General features: G+C 32.1%; 1 pseudogene; it reads left to right on the forward strand.

Annotated features, from left to right (window-relative positions):
• The first annotated feature begins 15879 nt into the window (after positions 1–15879).
• On the forward strand, positions 15880–16857 carry LOC112941780 (coniferyl alcohol acyltransferase-like; annotated as a pseudogene).
• The last annotated feature ends 1745 nt before the right edge of the window (positions 16858–18602 follow it).

The raw sequence follows: 18602 nt of genomic DNA on the forward strand, positions 1-18602 counted from the left end.
GCCTCATTGACGCAATGCGGTGGCACTGACCAAGACAATTCTGACCCTCCTCTGCATACGCAAGACCTAGTCTGTGAATGACAAAAGGTGAGAATCCTAACACTCTAAGAATGATGTGACCAATTCCTTGGCCTCTGTGAATGCAACTCTAGGTCCGTGAACTCGAAGAACAAATGCATGGTGCACTAGCAAAGGCTTCACCAACTCATGTTGGATTTGGCGAAGTGCCCTGAAGGGGGATCAAAATTCATTAGAAACCACGTGCACGCAACGAACTATGTTCCCTCACCAAATTCGACATTTAATACTCAACAGAATTGTCAAAACTTCCAAAAATGGTAGTCTCCCACACCTAAGCTCCATGTAAAGCCAAAATCCATAAGGTAGCTTGAAATGAGCCATGAAGCCTCAGGGACCACACGAAAGGTCCTTTTGGACCAAACTTGATGTTCTAGAGCTAATAGAATTGTTAGAAATGCATTCCGAGTCCGTTTACCTAAATTTTTTACCGAAAGTCAACTCCTCAAGTTTCAAAAGCTTCAAAACACGAAAATACACATAATAACCAAACGAATGACCTAGTGACCATATTGTCATTCCTATCAAGTCATATATGACTGGAGTCGGTAAAAGAATATTTTAAACAATGAACATAAGTAGTAACGATTATGTTCTTATTTAATCATAAGGTATTACTTGATTGATATGAATTTTTTTCCTTTTCCAAATTTTACATTTTCCATTCTTCTTGTGCTTAGCTTCAAGTTCCTTCTTCTTAGGCATGTCAATGTTGCTTTTTTCGTTATTATCGTCACCACCATCTTTTTCGCTGTTAGAGCTGACACCAGCACCGAGTCAGAGTTCTAGTGTTTAATATATGGATTGAGCAACTGTGTATAGTGCTTCCTAGAACTCCACATCGAGTGCATAGTTATCTAACCCTCATATATGGTCATAACATCCTCACAATGTCTCAACTGTACATACATCTGTGAAAAATAAAAAGGATTTTTTGTAACTACAAAAATCCTAGACTTTTACGAAAGTTTCTTGAATAATTTAGTGTAGTCATTTGGATAAGTATCTTGTATAAATAAGTAAATAATCTAGAGTAGAAGATAATGTTACCAGACTTTTCTTGTAGATATTCTTGAGAAATTAGATATGTATAGAGAATCATGGAATATTCTAAATTTTGTAGTATATAGAACCATCCACATGTTAGTATAAATATGGGTATATTTGTAAAAACAAGCCCAAGAAAAACTCAAATAAAAGAGTCTCTTTTATAAACAAGTTCTCTTTTCTAGATTCCTCTTCCTTAGTTGAATCTTCTGATATTAGTTAACGGTCTTGGGCTAGCAAAAGACTTTCTGAATTATATTTTTCTTTTGCTATTCTCTACATGGTATCAGAGCCATAGTCATTTTTTGAATTTTGGATTTTATTCAAGATCGGGTTAGGTAGATTCATCTGGGTTGTCCATGTGGATTCTAGCGGTCATGTTAATATAATGGATTGGGGATGGAGTTGTTGAATCAGTCCAATTACAAGGTATGAAAAAATATATGAAATCATACCTTATGGGTGAGAATTTTTGGGATGTTGTGAATGAGAGTAACACAATTTCTTCTGCTGAAGGACCGGGAAATAGTAGCATATACAAGAAGTGGAAGCAGGTTGATGCGGAGGCAGAGTTCATTCTAAAGAGGAAAATCTCCTCCGATTTAATTTATCACATTATAAATTATAAATCAACTCATGAAATATGGAGGACCCTCGATTGTTTGTTCATAAAGGAAAATAAAGCTCGACTGTAGATAGTGAAGAATGAATTAGCTAACACCACTGAAGGTAATCTTTCTATGTCTGGTATTTTTTTAAAGATTAAGAACTCATGTAGTAAATGTATTTATTGAGTTCGGAGGAGGCTATTTCTGAAGCAAAAATAAGAAGTATAATCCTTAGTGGGTTGAAATCTGAATATATTTTATTTGTGACGTTAATTCAAGGATGGAATCAACAACTATCCTTGGAGGAATTTGAAAATTTGTTGTCGTCACAGGAATCACTAGCCAAGAAGTTTGATAGTGTGTTTTTCAAAGATGGAGAATGAGATGCTCTTATAGCCGACAAGAGAAACTTTAAAGGAAAAATAAGAGACGTGTCACACTCTCGATCCTTAGGTGGTTCACACTCACCTAGAGAGAAGGAAGAGCCTTCTAAATATTATGGTAAGAAGCCTCTCAGATGTTATCGTTGTGGCGAAGCAGGGCACAAAAAAAGATATAGATGAGCCATACGACTAAAAAAGTTGTTGAAAAAGAAAAAGAATAGGGAAAGTTTTTAGTATAGTTGAGGCTCGAGCAACTATGGTTTCTATCAACCTTGAAAGAGATTGGATCGAGGATCAAGAATATAATGAAGTTGACCATGTGGTGAAGCAAGACACTAATGTAATAGATATGAAGCAAGAAACTCTTAAAGAGGTTTATACTGGTGATATGGTAGCTTCCATCGAAGAAATAAAGGAAGTAAATTCAGAACAATCAATGCCTGGAGCTATGTATACCAATGGTGATCTTTATGGAGAAAATATTGACAAAGATATATGGGAAGTTGATTTCATTGATCAATCTTTAGCTATATCGAGGCCAGTCATTGACTCAGATCAAATATTGGAAGCAAATGGAGAAAATGTTGATCAAATATATGGAGAAGCCGACCTTGAAGACCAAATTTCAGGTGAAGCGATAGATGATACAACTTTCCAAAGCTCTAAACATGATAAGTAGGTAATTGAAGAGCACAGAAGGAAATTTGATGGTGTATCCTACTATGGTGCCGAGGCTTCACAAGAAATAGATGAAAATATCATCACAGATTGAGATGAAGAGGCTATTAATAATGAAATCCCTCAATATATTGAATTGCATCAAAAGAAACATTTTCTAAAATTTTGAGCATCACAGTTTCAAACTTTTTCATCTAAGATTTATCTCCAAATAGTACAACTACAAGAAATCTAAGTTTAAGAAGAAGTTTGAGAACTCAATACGGAGATAATCTACGTGGATCAACTTACAATGAAATTTTTTTATCATTTGGAGAAGGAAGAGGAGTCCGGAAGAAATTGTTGAGAATTTTTACCTAGACATGGCTCAAAGCTTCATTTGATCTCTTCCACGACAAGTGTGGGGTAGTTTCCAAAAAATCACTTTAAGGGGGAGTGTGAAAAATAAAGATGATTTTTTGGAATTACAAAAATCCCAGATTATTTGGAAAGTTTCTAGAATAATCTAGTGTAGTCACTTAGATAAATATCTTGTAGAAATATCTAGAGTAATAATAATTTATAGAAAATCATGGAATAGTCTAGATTTTGTAGTATGTAGAACCATCCATAGTTTAGTATAAATATGGGATGATCTGTATATTTGTAAAAAAAAATAAGAACAACTCAAATAAAAGTGTCTTGTTTCATAAGCAAGTTATGTTTTCTAGGTTAACGATTGGGGCTAACAAAAGGCTTCCCGAATTGTACTTTTCTTCTGCTATTCTCTACTGTCTTTACTAACCTACCAAGTTTTTCCCCTACCTCAGCTATGATTGTGTGGCCGTAAAATTCCATTGGTAGCTCTCGAAGTCTAATCCACATTGAAGATTTCATTTATTACTCATGGCTCTAAATCTTGTTGGTTTTTCTCCACTGTCATTTCTATTTAAGATAGTTTAATATTGAAAATCAAAATTATGCAATAACTTGCGAATGTTTTGAAAACTATTTTTCATAAAATGTGCTTACCTTATTTCACTGTGTAGAAAGAACAGGATAAAGCTATTAACACTGAAGAGGAAATACCGGTTCATCTCCGTAATGCTCCCCCAACTAAGGCATCCGAGGTTGTTTTTCATATATCTCTTCCTCTTTTTTTTATCATAGCGAAATATGTTATGAAAGTATTTAATCTTCTAAAAGTATGCCATTTCAACCTTCCCATTAGTGAGGGATTTATCAGTAGTCTCTAAACACACGATCAACAAAGTCGAACGAACATGTTGTTAACTACTAGATCCATCAAGATTTACTCCCATTTCTACTTATCCTTATGGTAAATTGGTAACCATATCTCAAATAAAAGAGTATTCTTCCATAAACAAGTTATGTTTTCTAGGTTATTGATTTGGGGCTAGCAAGCTTCTCAAATTTTATTTTTCTTCTACTATTCTCTATTGTCTTTATTAACCTACCAAGCTTTTTCCCTACCTCGGCTAGGATTGTGTGGTCGTAAAATTCCTCTGGAAGTCTAATCCACATTACCAATTTCATTTATCACTCATGGCTATAAATCTTGTTGGTTTTCCTCTATTTTCATTTCTATGTAAGATGGTTTAATATTGAAAATAAATATTATACAATAACTTGCAAATGTATAATGTGAAAACTAATTATCATAAAATATGCTTACAACTTACATTGTCTTATTTCGCTATGCAGAAAGAATAGGATAAAGCTATTAATACTGAAAAGGAAATGTTGGTTCATGTCCGTAATTCTCCCTCAACCAAGGCATCCAAGGTTGTTTGTCATATATCTCTTCCTTTTCTTTTATCATAGCGAAATATGTTATGAAAGTATTTAATCTTCTGAAAGTATGTTATTTCTGTTGGGTTTTAGCAAGTGTGAATGGGAAAAGAAAAGAGAAAATATCAAAAGTGAGGGAACTACTTTGGAGAGAAAATGAAAAGTCATTTGCAAAGTGCAAATGAAAAGTCATTTCTTATAAATTTGCAGGTAACGGTAACATTCCGAAAAGTTGTTACTCTTTCCGAAAAGTCGTTACTTTTCGAAAAGTCGTTACTTTCCAAAAAGTAGTTATTTTCCTAACAGACACAATTTTTCAAAAAGTTGTTATTTTTTCCAAAAGACACAACTTTCTGGATAAAATGGGTCTGAACAGATTTCACTGAACAGACATGTTCCTTGCTGAAAATGGCTATAAAAGGAAGTCAATTTTTGACTTTCACTGAAAATTTTTTCTTTCTCTGCATTTATTTTTCTCTCAAATAAAATCAAAGTGTCGATCGACTGAGTCTGTGTGACTTGTTGCTGTTCTTCAGTTCGTTGAAGTTAAAGAAGTTTGAGGTACCGCTATTTCTTTAACAGGTTTAATCCGTTTTATCTTGGAAGAAATTAATCCATAACCTTGGGTACAGTGAGGGGATTAAATTTCTTAAGGACACACAGTAGTTTCTGTGGACTCGGATTAATTCTTCTATTTTAAATTTTTTCTGCTTCATCTTGTTTCTGTTTATGTTCATTAACTTCATAAATACAAGTTATTTTAAGAATAACAATCTTAAGAAATTTAACAGTTTCTGTATTTGAGGTTTCTGGAGATTAAAACCTTTATGGTTTTCTACTCTGCTTGAATTTTTAAAATTCATTCGATTACAATTAAAAGAACATAAAAACTTTATCGTTAAATCAGAAACAGTTTGTGTAAAGATTTGTTCTTTACTGTTATTATTTTAAATACTTAATTTATCTGCCATTTGTGACAGAAAAAATTACTAATTCAAGTCAAAAAAATGTTGGAACAGTAAGTGCTGCAACAACAACGGTTGCACATAATCGTTCAAATGCTGCCTTAGCACCGGCTGAGAAACCTGCAAAGTTTTCTGGAATCGACTTTAAGAGATGGCAGCAAAAGATGTTCTTCTATCTCACTACGTTGAGTGTGCAGAAGTTCATCAATGAGAATGTTCCTGTTATGTCAGATGAAACTCCGGCTGATGAACGATTCTTGGTAACAGAAGCATGGACACACTCAGATTTTTTGTGTAAAAATTATACTTTGAGTGGTCTGCAAGATGATCTGTACAATGTGTACAGCAATGCAAAAACCTCAAAAGAAATTTGGGATGCTTTAGAAAAGAAGTACAAAACAGAAGATGCCGGAATGAAGAAATTCATTGTGGCAAAATTTCTGGACTTTAAGATGATAGACAGTAAGACTGTTGTCACCCAAGTTCAAGAATTGCAGGTCATAATCCATGATCTCCTTGCTGAAGGTATAAATTTATTTAATGCCTATGTTAGAAATATTAAGTTTTCCCTTAATACTCACATAACCTTTAATGTAGGATTGATTGTGAATGATGTTTTTCAAGTGGCTGCAATTATTGAAAAGTAACCTCCATTGTGGAAGGACTTTAAAAACTACTTGAAACACAAACGCAAGGAGATGACTGTTGAAGATCTCATAGTAAGGTTGAGAATCGAAGAGGATAATAAGGCTGCAGAAAAGAGGTCACGTGGTAATTCAGCAATATCTGGAGTAAATTTTGTTGAAGAAGATTCCACAAAATTAAAGAAAAGAAAGAAAGCATCTCCATTTGCAAAAATATGTTTAGAAAATGGAATAATCCATCAAATTACTGCTCCCTACACTCCTCAGTCTAATGGAATTGCAGAAAGAAAAAATCGAACTTTAAAAGAAATGATGAATGCATTACTTATAAGTTCAGGTTTACCACAGAACTTGTGGGGGGGAAGCTATCCTTACAGCAAATCAGATACTTAATAGAGTGTCTCACTCAAAGACAAATGTAATTCCATATGAGAAATGGAAAGGTACAAAACCCAATTTGAAATATTTCAAAGTGTGGGGGTGTCTAGCCAAAGTCCAAGTTCCTATACCTAAGAGGGTAAAAATAGGACCTAAGACTGTGGATTGTGTATTCATTGGATATGCCACAAACAGTAAGGCATGTCGTTTTTTGGTTCATAAGTCAGAACATCCGGATATTCATGATAATAAGGTAATGAAATCAGATAGTGCTGAATTTTTTGAACATATATATCCGTATAAAACTAAACTTGAATCATCTAGTGGGGGATCTAAACAACCCAGAGAAGAACCAAAAGAGAATGAACAAAATGAAGAAAGTCCAAGACGCGGAAAACGTCAAAAGACATCTACTTCATTTGGATCAGATTTTGTAACATTTCTTTCACTCAAACATTCAAGGAAGCAATGTTGTCTAGCGACTTAACCTCTTGGAAGGAGGCTGTTAATAGTGAAATTGAATCAATCTTAAGCAATCATACTTGGGAGTTGGTTGATCTTCCTCCAGGGAACAAACCGTTGGGTTCAAAATGGATCTTTAAAAGGAAGATGAAAGACGATGGAACTATTGACAAATATAAAGCAAGACTTGTTGTCAAAGGTTTTAGACAAAAAGAAGGTCTTGATTATTTTGACACATATTCGCCAGTGACTAGGATTACATCAATTCGGATGTTAATTGCACTAGCTGCAGTATACGGTCTTGAAATTTATCAAATGGATGTGAAAACAGCCTTCTTAAATGGAGAGCTTGAAGAGGAAATTTACATAGAACAACCTGAGGATTTTGTAGTTCCTGGTAAAGAAAAGAAAGTGTGCAAACTTATTAAGTCACTTTATGGGCTAAAACAAGCACCAAAACAATGGCATGCAAAGTTTGATCAAACCATGTTGGCAAATGGATTTAAGATCAATGAATGTGATAAATGTGTTTACATTAAAGATACTCCAAATCAGGAAGTTATTTTATGCCTATATGTAGATGATATGCTTATAATGAGCAAAGACATTGCTAATATAAAAGCTACAAAGCGTATGCTTGCTAGTAAGTTTGATATGAAAGATTTAGGAGTTGCTGATGTGATATTAGGAATTAAAATTCTTACAACTCCTAATGGTCTAGCATTGTCTCAAACTCATTATATTCAAAAGATACTTGAAAAATTCAAATTTTTGAATTTTAAAAGGGCAAAGACTCCAATTGATGTAAATCTTCATCTTGCAAAGAACAAAGGCGAAAGTCAGTCTCAATTGGACTATGCTAGCATATTGGGAAGCTTAATGTATGTCATGAATTGTACACGACCAGACATAGTTTGCGCTATCAGTAAACTGAATCGATACACAAGTAATCCTAATCATAATCATTGGTTAGCAATGAAGAGAGTTTTGGGATACTAAGATGACACTCAAAACTATGCTTTACATTACAACAGATATCCAGCCGTTCTTGAAGGATATAGTGATGCAAATTGGATTACTGGGTCAACTGAAACAAAATCCACAAGTGGATAAGTTTTTATTATTGGCGGAGGAGCAATATCTTGGAAATCATCCAAACAAACATGTATAGCTCGCTCTACAATGGAGTCTGAATTCATTGCTTTAGACAAGGCAGGTGAAGAAGCTGAATGGCTCCGGAATTTCTTAGAAGATATTCCATTTTGGCCCAAACCAATGGCCCCTATATGCATACATTGTGATAGTCAAGCTGCAATAGAAAGGGCTGGAAGCAATATGTATAACGACAAGTCTCATCACATAAGATGAAGACATAACTCTGTGAGACAACTACTCTCTAGTGGAATTATCACAATTGACTATGTGAAGTCAAAATATAATGTGTCAGATCCACTTACAAAAGGCCTAAATAGAGAGGGAGTTGAGAAATCATCGACGGGAATGGGACTATGGCCGAGAACAAGTCATCGTGGCGGTAACTCTACCTAGAAGACTGGAGATCCCAAGATCTAGGTTCAAGGAGATAAAACAAAGTCATTGATGACGGTTCAACATTGTCAAAGGAAAAATAAAATAAAATATTATTATTATTTTATGGTTCATTCTCATGATGAGACAATGTTTAGTAACTAGGATAAAGACATAAGGACTTTTTAATGATTTCTAAGTTTGATACAAGGAATATCAAATGGTGTATCTATGGGATAACACATTTAGAAATCACCTATGTAAGTGTGAAGTGTAAGCCGCTTCAAGGAGAATCTGGTAAGGCCAGTTCTTTAAGCACTTACTATCCAAGATGTGTTCATGGCTGAAACGAACAAAACAATGAGAACTAAGAACAGTTCAAGGGTTGATTGTGTGACATATGTTGTCTAGGTATACACCAAAGCTCGACGGTTCAAAGATATCAAATCTACCGATTGACCGAGTATATCCGATATATGTTCACTACAGAAAGTTTAAATAGAAACCTACTTATCCAGATGCGATTAACCTTTACCTACAAGACACACAAGTTTTTTCATGCATATGTTTTAACAATAGCCTTCCCCATTCATGTGGGGGATTGTTGGGTTTTAGCAAGTGTGAATGGGAAAAGAAAAGAGAAAATATCAAAAGTGAGGGAACTACTTTGGAGAGAAAATGAAAAGTCATTTGCAAAGTGCAAATGAAAAGTCATTTCTTATAAATTTGCAGGTAACGGTAACATTCCGAAAAGTTGTTACTCTTTCCGAAAAGTCGTTACTTTTCGAAAAGTCGTTACTTTCCAAAAAGTAGTTATTTTCCTCACACACACAATTTTTCAAAAAGTTGTTATTTTTTCCAAAAGACACAACTTTCTGGATAAAATGGGTCTGAACAGACATGTTCCTTGCTGAAAATGGCTATAAAACGAAGTCAATTTTTGATTTTTTAATCACTGAAAATTTTTTCTTTCTCTGCATTTATTTTTCTCTCAAATAAAATCAAAGTGTCGATCGACTGAGTCTGTGTGACTTGTTGTTGTTCTTCAGTTCGTTGAAGTTAAAGAAGTTTGAGGTACCGCTATTTCTTTAACAGGTTTAATCCGTTTTATCTTGGGAGAAATTTATCCATAACCTTGGGTACAGTGAGGGGATTAAATTTTTAAGGACACAGTAGTTTCTGTGGACTCGGATTAATTCTTCTATTTTAAAGTTTTTCTGCTTCATCTTGTTTCTGTTTCTGTTCATTAACTTCATAAATACAAGTTATTGTAAGAATAACAATTTCTGCACTGTGAACAAAGTCTAACGAACACATTGTTAACTACTAGATCCATCAAGGTTTACTCCCATTTGTACATATCCTTATGGTAAATTGGTAATCATATCTTAATTAATAACAAACATGTCTAACATCTCAATATCATATTAAGTTGAAGACTTGTCTCATATGCAAGTTCAAAACATTCGATAACACATTGACTTTATTACTCATTGTACTGCTGTCGAACTACCGAACTCGTCATTTGATCAATCTACAATCACATCATATTGATCTCCTTTTCTTATTTCACTGTGCAGAATGAAAAAGGTAAATCTATTGCTACTTGCACTGCAGAGGAAAGACCGGTGCATAAACTGAAAGGGTAACATATTGGTCTCTTTTTTTAGTTATTATTTTTTATCATAGAGAAATATGTTGTAAAAATATTTACTAGTTGTCTTTATAATTTTTCAGCCGGGAAGTGTTGAGCATTTATGGGTAAAGAATTATTTTTCGTTCCCTTCGACTGCTTATCGGAAGAATGAGAGATTCTAATTCAAACATACAAGGAAGATCTATGGGGTCTATTGGTTTCTGTTCCTTTAATTTATCTTATTGGCGTTCAATCTCTAAGGCGGGTTTCCACTGAGAACGGAATAGTGTTTGTGGTTCACTATCAGTACTTGTTTTTGAGAGACAAATGCAATTTCGGGGACTTTCCCTAGCTCTCATTATATTTTATGGTTTCTGCAATATGTTTTACTCCTAGGACCTTTATGTTTGGTTTTGAATTGGAATTATTCTGTTCAGTATCATTGAATTGGAATTAAAAGATTGTGTTTTTTGGTGGACTACTACTACTCTTCTTTTTCTCTGTTTAAGATTGGCTTTTAGTTTGGTTGTAGTGTGTGTCTGTGCGCACAGTGGAACGTGTAACCCCCCTCCCCCTCCTGCTATTTCATTCAACTACGTTTGTTCCTTTAATTCATAGCTTAAAAGAATGCAGCAGCGAGGTCTTATTCCGACAAAGGTCAATTTAGACTTTGGGTATCTGTTTGTAGATGACCTAACTAGTGCTGTGAATCAATTTTAAATTTATCCCAACTTGAATTCCTCTCCAATGTTATCAAAACCTGTTGCCTTTTACTGGAATTTTCTGTGATAGTTTTTTCCACAATTATAGCGATTATGCAACCTAAATTCCCAGGAGTGATATTCAAAAAGTTGAGGAACGAAGTAACCTCATCCAATAGCTTTATTGAAAAAAAAAACAACTCATCCCGCTACTCCCCTTCTATTCCATGAAACTTCCTATCTATACAAACAAGTTATCTATCCATTTTCTATCCTTACATTTTATACCTCCGTGTATTCTGCTCATAAATCTGCCTTTACTCTCCTCCCTGATCTTCTTCATGATTTTCGTCGGTCTGACTACTGCTTTGTTCCACAATGCTCCATTTCGTGCTTGCCAAATGTGATATATTAGAGCTGCTATTATTGCTCGGATAAGTGCTCTGCTGATCTTCCCTGTGGCTTTCCTTGCTAGTCTCCTCCATATTCCTTCCAGGTTAGTTCTTTGTATATTCAGTCTCATCCATTCGAGCACTGCCATTAAGCATTTCATTGAATACTCATATTCAAAGAAGAGATGTTCCTATACTTTCTGGTTTGCACCCACACAATAAGCATTCTGTTTCCTCACATATTCCCATCTTTGCAAGTCTATCTCTTGTTAGTAGCCTCATATGCATAGTCAGACAGCATATAAAACTATGTTTTGGCACGTTCATTGTATTCCATATATCTCTCCACCATGGCCATTGGTTTCCATTTCCTGACAACCATCGATAGCCACTTTGAATTGTATATTCCCCATTTGTTTTTATCCATTTGTCTCCTACATAGCCTGCTGCAAATTTATCTTTGATGCTATAAATTATCATCAAATTTATTTTTGATGCTATAGAAGAATCAAGTGATGTTAAGAGTTGGAGATATTTTAAAGCAGCTGAGGTTGGTAGCATTTTTAGTTATAAGGAAACCCTCTTCCCTTTGAAAAATATTGGCTTACCAACCAACGGAATAACTGTTTAGATGATTATTTTGTAAGTTGAAGTCGGATCGAATTTGAAGAAAAGAATCATTATTAGTTTCAAAAACCAATACTCACATTGAATCTTTTCTTTGTTTTTATTCAATTACATGATTTTGAGCTTAATGGTCATAGCATGCTCTAATAACGATCCAAATAAAAGAATGTCAACATTATTAAATATACGTGTGACTTGTACCTACATGTCAATTTTCCATAATGAGAAAAAACCATTATAAGCTCAATTGTCATGAAAGATCCACGTTGAAATTAAGCCCAAGTCTTTTTTTAAAACGATATTATAATCTCTAAAATTTTCTGTCATTTTTTTCTAAAATATTACAAAAATTTCTTTTCGGGATACATTCATTTCCTCTCTCAAAGACATTTCTCCCCTCTCAGATACATCTCTCCAATTAAGTAATGTATATATGTATCTGCAAGTTTCTTGATGTATTCGAGATCCTATAAGTTTAAGAATTTTTTGTAATTTGAAAAAATAATAGGTATAGAATATAATTAGCTCTTAACACTATGAAACTTATGCAATCTTTTTTACTTTTTTAAAAAAGCGGTCTTGTTTTTATGGCCTAATACATGTACATTATTCTTTTAATTTGATCACAATCCAAAAATGTCGATAATTTATAACAATGACTTTGAAATTGGTAATTGCTTTTAAACTTTTGACCTCTACTTGTCGATCCATTGGTAAACCTTTAAGGTCAAAAATCGAAAGTTCTATTTATGGGATGAAACTCGTTAAACTTAAAATTTTAACGAGATCTGTCAAATATGGCAATAACACTCGTAAAAATCTAGTATAATTAACATGTATCTCACATACCAAATACGCGAGCGTGATAAGAAAGTAACAAACAAAATGTGAATGAAGTGAGGGCGCGAGATTTGCCTATGTATCCTAGATACTGCAAATCTACTTGGATAGAGTATATCTAGAACAAATTAACTTAATTTTGAGTCGATATATTTCAAGATACATGTATCTGGACGTACCAAAATCTGGTAAGAATCATAATATTTCAACATGGTGTGTATTTAAGTAATTTGATTATATACTAGTGAGATTATTGTAAGTTACCCTTGAATTAAAAAATGGTCAATGGGTTGACCCTGGCCCAGCCTCAATCAAGCCTCAAGGATCAAGGGTTTATATGGGCTGGACTTATAAGCTCTAGTTTTAAATAGACTTGAAAAAATTTAGGAAAATTTAGCTAACTAGTCAAAAAAACCAACTTATTTAGTGATAATATCCATACTTTAATATTATTAGTAAACATGTCAAAAATGTCATTATTTTGAAAATAAATAATTATTATGATATTATTAATATTTTCTCTCTCATTATTTACAGTTTTTCTTTCTCTCTCATAGATTACACATTTTCCTATATTTATGTAATTGGATAAATATTAATGTCATTTTAATTTTTTTCTTTCTTTTCTTAAGTTTATCAATTTCTCTTTCTTACTTTCTTCCAAATCAAATTTCCAGATTTTTCTATCTTTTCTTATTGTTCTTTTAATTTTTCTCTCTAACATTCTTCCAAATCAATTCCACAGATTTTCTATTCAATATATTAATATTTTCTACTATTCTCATTTAATTTCGTTGCAAGATTTAATTTGAAGATTAACAATGATTTGGGTATTATGTTTTTCAGATTCCTTATTTATTTACTTACTGATTTTAGTATTTTTTTTTTAATTTTGTTGTTGTCCTTAAAATATTTTTTAGGGTTTGAGACTACATAATTTTCTTTTAAATTGACGTTTTCAAGAGAGTTACTAGAGTTATTAGACAAAATAATCAAAGTTCTTCCGATTTTCCATCTTTTTTTTTCACTCAAGAATTAAACAACAATGTAGGTTCCGCTTCTAGGAGGATATATAGTTAGTATTTATTTTTGTATTTCATATATTTATTGTATTTTGTGTTCTATTTTTTTTGTGTGTGTTAGTTATGTCAATATAACACATTATATGAGTTTGATTGTGTATATTTCATAGTTTTGATGTTTTTTGTATTCATAGATTTGGAAGTGTATTAAATTTTGTTGTTGTTTTACATGACGTATGTATTTTTGTATTTCATTATTTTATTGTATTTTATATCCATAGATTTGGAATCGTATTTCATATATTTAATTCATTTTGTATTATGTTTTTTTTATAGTTATGTCAATGTACCACACTTAGTATTTATTTTTGTATTTCATAGTTTTATTGTTTTTTGTATTCATAAATTTGAAAGTATATATTGAATTTTGATACTATTTTAGTCAGTATGTATTTTTACAATTAACAGTTGTATTCATTCAAAAATTATGTTGCATTGTTTCTGAATTTGACATTTTTTTCTAATTTGTATTTATTCTAAATGTATGTCAACTAGTTATGTATTTTATTTAAGAATGAGTACACCAAATATTCAATTATTCCTTTTCAGTTTTATATTTCATTCACTTTTTCATCATATTAATTTTTTGTATTTTATATATTATTATACAAAATTCTAAATAAAAACTAGAATAAATAGAAATACAAATAAAATACATATTGATATGAATACGTACAAGATTTTTGATGAAAAATTAACTATATAGGGAAAAAAATATATGAAAATACAAATATATTTCTTAAATGACTATATAGATAAATTCGGCATACCTATTGGAATGAATACAAACTAATAAAAAACTATAATAAATATAAATAGAATATATTGTGAAATGAATATAATTTTAAAAAGGTAAAAATTCTGGAGAGAAAAAAAAGAATAAAATTTAAATTTTATTTGAAAATGTAACTGATGAGAAAATTAAGGATCCTTACTTTTTTTTGAAATATTCTCTCCCTTGATTTTCTCCCTTTTGTTATTAAATAATTATATTTTTTAAATAAAAACAAATAATAAAAACATAAATAAGATACATAACAAACTAAAATTTGACATTATTACTAAATATTGAAAGTATTGCTAATGAGCCCTCTTAAATGCTAAAATATGGACATTTTGAAAAATTTCCCAATTTATTCTAATCTACTTTAATAACGAATTGGGTTGAATCGTCTTCATGAGCTAAGGCCATTTTGACAGCTCTAGTTTTAACAATGAGGCAAACATATCAAAATTAAGTTTAGGGCTAAAGGAGGGATGTATATCATTTGTTATATGTTGCGAACACATTAATGTTTTGTTCCTGAACAGATATATTTTTATGAAAAAATAATATACTATCTCATAAAAGTCTTTGTTAAGAATTTTCAAGTTACACTAGGGTTATTTAACGATTCTTTCATGCATTATGATAGGTATGAAAGAAAAATAAATTTTTCAAAAGGGACGTTCTTTGATGAATAAATGAAAATTTTACCTTGTTAGTGTTTGATAATGTCATTTTTCTACCTACTTTCACACATGAAGGATACACATATATAAATCAATTATCCAACCATAGGTTATCTTTCAACTGTGACTAAATCAATTAACAACTGTGACTAAATCAATTAATGATACGTCGTTAAATTTTAAAAAATTCATTTCTAACCAATAATGCAACTCTATGGTGGAAAAGTAAAAAAATAATATCAAGCAGTTTTGATGAATTAAATCATCTTATTATTACTTGAGGTAATTATAAGTTACTTCGACTAAAGTTCTTTTTAATAAATATATGTAAATAATAAATTTCGAACTTAATAAATTAAATAAAATTATAATTTAAAAAATTATATTAATTCATAAAATTCTACTCATGAATCTGTCTCTGAAAATGATTCAGAAGCGATAAAGAGATGAGATTGTTTCACAATATGTCATATAAGAAACTTACATTGTTAATTGTTTCTTGTTGAGACTTCTAATATCATTATTAATTATAACTTTATCCTTTTGTTTATTTATTTAATTCCTTGAAATTATACCCAATTTTATTTGATGCAGGTTACACAACTCAAATGTGGAGGAATAATTGTGGGTTGCACATTTGATCATAGAGTTGCTGATGCATACTCAGCCAACTTGTTTCTTGTGTCATGGTCTGAATTAGCTCAATCCAAGCCACTCTCTCAGCTCCCATCGTTTCAACGATCATCCCTTTTTCCTCGACATCCGGGTTACTATGATGACTAGATCGATGACTTATATGTACCACTATCAACCCTACCTCCCATGAAATCCGAAATCCTTAACCCTAATGATCAAGTCACTAGTAGAATTTACTATGTCACGGGTGACAAAATTGAGCACCTTCAATTACTAGCCAATTGTCATGATGACCAAAAAGGCACGTCCCAAAGGTCTAAACTTGAATCATTCAGCGCTTTTATGTGGAAAACTATTGCATGTGGAATTAATAAAGAAACTTGGGGTTTCAACAATTTTAGGTTTGGTATTGTGGTTGATGGTCGTACTCAATTAATCATAAATAATGTGGATAAGTCGCTAAAAGGGTATTTTGTTAATGTTCTCTCCATCCCATTTGGAGAGAAAAAAGTTGAGGAGGTAAAAGAAAAATCGTTAAATTGGGTGGCAAATGTAATCCATGAATTTGTCGATATCGCAAAAACACAAGAGCATTTTCTTGGATTGATAGATTGGATTGAGGCTCATCGTCCTGAACCATCCATGGCAAAAATATGTGCGATGAATGGTGATGGACCCGCGGTGGTAGTGTCATCGGGGCAACATTTCCCTGTGAAAAAGATTAATTTCGGATGGGGTAAACCAGCGTTATGGTCTTACCATTTTCCGTGGGCCGGAAAATCGGGATATGTGATGCCAATGCCAAGCCCTAAAGGAAATGGAGATTGGATTGTGTATATGCATCTCTTGAAATGGAAAATCGAACTTATTAAGGCTTCTCCATACCACGTGTTCAAATCCGTGACCGCAAATTATCTCAATTTAATTTGACTATAGTCCAGTTTTAGTCATTGAGTCACATCCATCTTATCCTATATCTAAGTAGATTTAACGCTTTTTTCTTGTTTTATTTATTGTCCCATAAATATGTTATTTATAATTTGTACATGTATGTAACATATGTAGTTCTTCATTTTCTTGTTCTCTTCGTCATGTAATAGTGGTTTGATTTGAAATTTACATTAAAAAAAAAACTTTGTGCATTATTGACCACATACAAGTGCTAGGACGGAGTTACAACTCTGCTTACTGGTTGACAATATCATTAGCTTTGACTGAAATTATGTATTATAATATTTTTTTTAAAAAAAACTATACATATAAATAACTTATTGATTTTTGTATTATTAGCACCTTGTATTATTAGCACCTTGTTTGACACTCTTTTATAAGCTATATATAACTAATGCATGAGTCATACACTTTATTGTAAGTTATTAATGTTTGTATTATTAATAATACCATGAGTTTCTAGTTATTAGCAAGGCTTAATAAGTCATCTGTAGCCACTTAAAGTTTTCCGCATATTTCACTTAGACACCTTATCTTATGTTTGTTCCAATTGATACCTTTATTGGTAAAAAAAATATCTATTGAACATTTTTTGACCATCAAATAAAAACATAAAATTGTATGTCATCCACTCGGATGACATGACTTAATAGCTAATCAGAAAAAGGCACGTGGCCTTGGACTTATAATAACAATTAAATAAATACATTAAAAATAAAATTAAATTAAATTTGGTTCATCCGCCTAAAATAAAATGGAAAAACCCTTCTCTCCAAATTCATTTTTGCCAAAGACTCAGGCACCCACCCACACTGACGTTCATCGTTTTCTAGTTTTTTTCTTTGTTAGTACACACAATCGCTTTCGACTGAAATTATCCATTATCCGATAATTATTTTCACGTCAATTCCCACACACACCTGCTTCCTCTCCTTTAACGATTTCAAAGAGAACAATTTTTCAGATTCATATTAGTCTTGTCGGAAAAATGGAGTTTCGCCGAAATTGTTCTTGACACAATTTAATTTTTATTTTTGATGAAATGCTCTTCTACAACTCAAATTAAAACCTTTATCAGTAAATTCTTTTGATTTTTTGTATTTTACTAATTATTAGTAATGAATTGATGTTTTTCAGTTGAAGAAAATAACTATGACTATATCGATGATGGCAGTATGATACTAGAAAGAAAAAAAAGAATGAAGGATTAGACGGGAAAGAGGTATGTCAAGGGATGGTGGCAAAGAAATTTGCCTGATGAAAATATTGGGTTGAGCAAGGAAGACAAATTGGGGAAGATGATGCTAGAGACTTTTTAATTTCTGTTTTATATATTTAAGTTATAAATTTTTCTGTTAGAAAAAAAATTATTTTTTTTCTAATGTTGACATCTCCATCTTGATTGGTCTGCCAAAATAAGTTTTCGGCTTCACGCTCTTCCTTAGACCTGTAATATACTCATGATGTCATGTCACCGAAAAATATTTAATAGGTATATGTTTAAACAGTAAAGGTGCTCAATAGGTATACTATTTAATTGAGGTGTCTAAATGAATTATGCGGACAACTTTAAGGGTCTGCAGATGACTTAAGCCTATGAGTATTTTAAATGCATGCATTAACATGGTTAAAGACTCAATTGTCCCTCCAATATTGTTTACGTCTTTTTCACTATAATTGTAGAGAGTATCTTTGTAAATAAATTTTATGCAATACATGTTGTT

Source organism: Solanum lycopersicum, chromosome 7, assembly GCF_036512215.1.
Source record: "Solanum lycopersicum chromosome 7, SLM_r2.1".
NCBI classification, from domain to species: Eukaryota; Viridiplantae; Streptophyta; class Magnoliopsida; order Solanales; family Solanaceae; genus Solanum; species Solanum lycopersicum.